Source organism: Procambarus clarkii, unplaced genomic scaffold, assembly GCF_040958095.1.
Source record: "Procambarus clarkii isolate CNS0578487 unplaced genomic scaffold, FALCON_Pclarkii_2.0 HiC_scaffold_1972, whole genome shotgun sequence".
In the NCBI taxonomy this organism is placed as follows: domain Eukaryota; kingdom Metazoa; phylum Arthropoda; class Malacostraca; order Decapoda; family Cambaridae; genus Procambarus; species Procambarus clarkii.
Window position 1 is genome coordinate 5001 of NW_027190994.1, and position 3224 is coordinate 8224.

The following is a 3224-nucleotide window of genomic DNA, read 5'->3' on the forward strand; positions in this document are numbered from 1 at the left end:
AGCTACTCGCCCGATGGATGTTATTCCGACCCTCGCGCAGGAGTGGCGACAGTACACATATCAGGACTGCCGCCGCAATGTGCGTTCGACTTGTCGATGTATCTGGTATTCTTGCGATTCACATACCGACACGCAGTTAGCTGCGGTCTTCATCGACCCACGAGCCAAGTGATCCACCGTTAAGAGTTGTATATGTTTTTATTAAGGCCTGTCGGCCGTCTATCACTCCATCATAGGAGGACGTAATGTATGGGGGGTTTGATAGGGCTGGTAAGAGCCCGACTTTGGTTAGAAGACACATAAAATGCTTTTTTTCTCTCTCCCCTTTTTCCTCCTCTGCCGCACACGTACATTTACGTTTACAGTAGAGTGAAGGCGGGGAGGGAGGGGCCCACTGGGAAGCGTGTCAAGGAAAACCCAGCACTAGGACGCCGCCAGAGTAGCAGGCGCCGGCCCTGTCAACGAGAGGAGCAGTAGCGTCTTCGCCTGCTGCTTTCTCTCTATGGTGTGGGTGCCGGAAGCCACTGAGCGACCGGGGACAAGGAAGAAAGATGTCGGTGACGGGTGTCGCGAGCCCCAACAGATGACTCTAAAGCAGTATACGGCGCTAGGACTGTGACCTGCGCCGGTCGGACTGACTGACATGTCATGTCAGTCCGACATCACAGACCTGTTATTGTCTCACAGTGGGTGTTGATCTCCCCGCCGTTTATCCGCTTTCTCCTTTCCCACGGCAATTGGGTGCGGCTCCCAAGGCTACCCTTGCCTTCTTCGCATTGAAGAATACTCGAACGACGACGACGAGCCGATGGTTGCAGCTCTCGCGTCACAAACTGTAATGATCCTTCCGCAGGTTCACCTACGGAAACCTTGTTACGACTTTTACTTCCTCTAAATGATCAAGTTTGGACATCTTTCCGTCAGCTCGAGGCGAGAACCCCTTGCGCCGAGACGCGAGGGGTAGAACATCCAAGAGCGCCAGTCCGAAGGCCTCACTAAATCATTCAATCGGTAGTAGCGACGGGCGGTGTGTACAAAGGGCAGGGACGTAATCAGCGCAAGCTGATGACTTGCACTTACTGGGAATTCCTCGTTCATGGGAAACAATTGCAAGCCCCAATCCCTATCATGAAGGGGATTGAACGGGTTACCCGCTCCTCTCGGAGGGGGAGAACACGTTGATCTCTTCAGTGTAGCGCGCGTGCGGCCCAGAACATCTAAGGGCATCACAGACCTGTTATTGCTCAATCTCGTGCGGCTAGAATTGCCGCTAATCCCTCTAAGAAGAAGTTGCGAACTGGACACCAATTGCTGGAGATCCGTCGACTAGTTAATAGGCCAGAGTCTCGTTCGTTATCGGAATTAACCAGACAAATCGCTCCACCAACTAAGAACGGCCATGCACCACCACCCACCGAATCGAGAAAGAGCTCTCAATCTGTCAATCCTTCCGGTGTCTGGGCCTGGTGAGGTTCCCCGTGTTGAGTCAAATTAAGCCGCAGGCTCCACTCCTGGTGGTGCCCTTCCGTCAATTCCTTTAAGTTTCAGCTTTGCAACCATACTTCCCCCGGAACCCAAAGACTTTGGTTTCCCGGAAGCTGCCCGCCGGGTCATGGGAATAACGCCGGCGGATCGCTAGTTGGCATCGTTTATGGTTAGAACTAGGGCGGTATCTGATCGCCTTCGAACCTCTAACTTTCGTTCTTGATTAATGAAAACATCCTTGGCAAATGCTTTCGCAGTAGTTCGTCTTGCGACGGTCCAAGAATTTCACCTCTAGCGTCGCAGTACGAATGCCCCCGCCTGTTCCTATTAGTCATTACCTCAGGTTCCGAAAACCAACAAAATAGAACCGAGGTCCTATTCCATTATTCCATGCATAGACATTCAGGCCATTAAAGTAGCCTGCTCTGAGCACTCTAATTTTTTCAAAGTAAACGTGCCGGCCACTCGGGACACTCGATGAAGAGCACCCCGTGCGAGCCGGCGGGGCTAGTTAGCTGTTCGGAGCGTGACAGTAAGCACCAGGCGGTGTACCGTCAGTCCGGAACTGAGATCCAACTACGAGCTTTTTAACCGCAACAACTTTAATATACGCTATTGGAGCTGGAATTACCGCGGCTGCTGGCACCAGACTTGCCCTCCAATAGATCCTCGTTAAAGGATTTAAAGTGTACTCATTCCGATTGCGAGGCCTCGGATGAGTCTCGCATCGTTATTTTTCGTCACTACCTCCCCGTGCCGGGAGTGGGTAATTTGCGTGCCTGCTGCCTTCCTTAGATGTGGTAGCCGTTTCTCAGGCTCCCTCTCCGGAATCGAACCCTGATTCCCCGTTACCCGTTATAGCCATTGTAGGCGCATAACCTACAATCGAAAGCTGATAAGGCAGACACTTGAAGGATGCGGCGCCGGTGCGGAGACCGTGCGCTCAGCAAAAAGTTATTCAGATTCACCACGGGTGGGTTAACGGACCGAGGCCCGACCAGTTTTGAACTAATAAAAGCGCTCTTCCCTTGCGGTCAGAGACGTGATGCATGTATTAGCTCTAGAATTACCACAGTTATCCAAGTAAGTGGGTTTACAGATCCAATGAAACATAGCTGATTTAATGAGCCATTCGCGGTTTCGCCTTAACTCGGCTTGTACTTACACATGCATGGCTTAATCTTTGAGACAAGCATATGACTACTGGCAGGATCAACCAGGTAGCTCAACAGTACTACTGATATATAGTACACAAGACACACACACACACCCCTCGCTCCCCTCGGTTTTGCGTTTTAATCCTGCTTTGCAAGTTAAATCTCACTATGGACTCTCTAGCAGCCCGACAGTATGGCGTTATGTCGATACGTTAGACGAACAGAGGCGGAGGAGAGCAGTTACTCCGCGTGGACGAACGATCATAACTACCCCGCCGAGATTACTCCTGCTCGTCATTGTCGTCATTCAACACGGCAAGCTGGAAAAACAGGAGGAGGAGCAGTAGTAAGTGAGTAGGTGGTGGTGGTCTTTTTCGTTTTGGTAGGGACGCGAGTCTTATTTTCCTCGGCGTCACCCCTTTTATATGAAAGGAACCGTCGGAAATGCATCCGAGGTGCCGTGTGGTTTGTCGCCTCCTCGTTGGTGGAGAGAGGCGACGCCACAGTGTTTTTGTTCAGCCTTCCCATGACATGGAAGAAGGTTGGTGCTCTGTTCCCATGCACACAGACCGATCGATAGCT

The 3224-nt window shown here is 51.6% G+C and overlaps 2 non-coding genes across 2 annotated transcripts; both read right to left on the minus strand.

The window, feature by feature from the left end:
* Positions 1 to 26: 26 nt before the first annotated feature.
* On the minus strand, positions 27 to 188 carry LOC138362534 (5.8S ribosomal RNA). The gene has a single exon (XR_011227744.1). It is a non-coding gene; the product is annotated as a 5.8S ribosomal RNA (ribosomal RNA).
* A 648-nt stretch (positions 189 to 836) lies between these two features.
* LOC138362536 (small subunit ribosomal RNA) lies at positions 837 to 2708 on the minus strand. Its single transcript, XR_011227746.1, has one exon. It is a non-coding gene; the product is annotated as a small subunit ribosomal RNA (ribosomal RNA).
* Between the last annotated feature and the right edge of the window lie 516 nt (positions 2709 to 3224).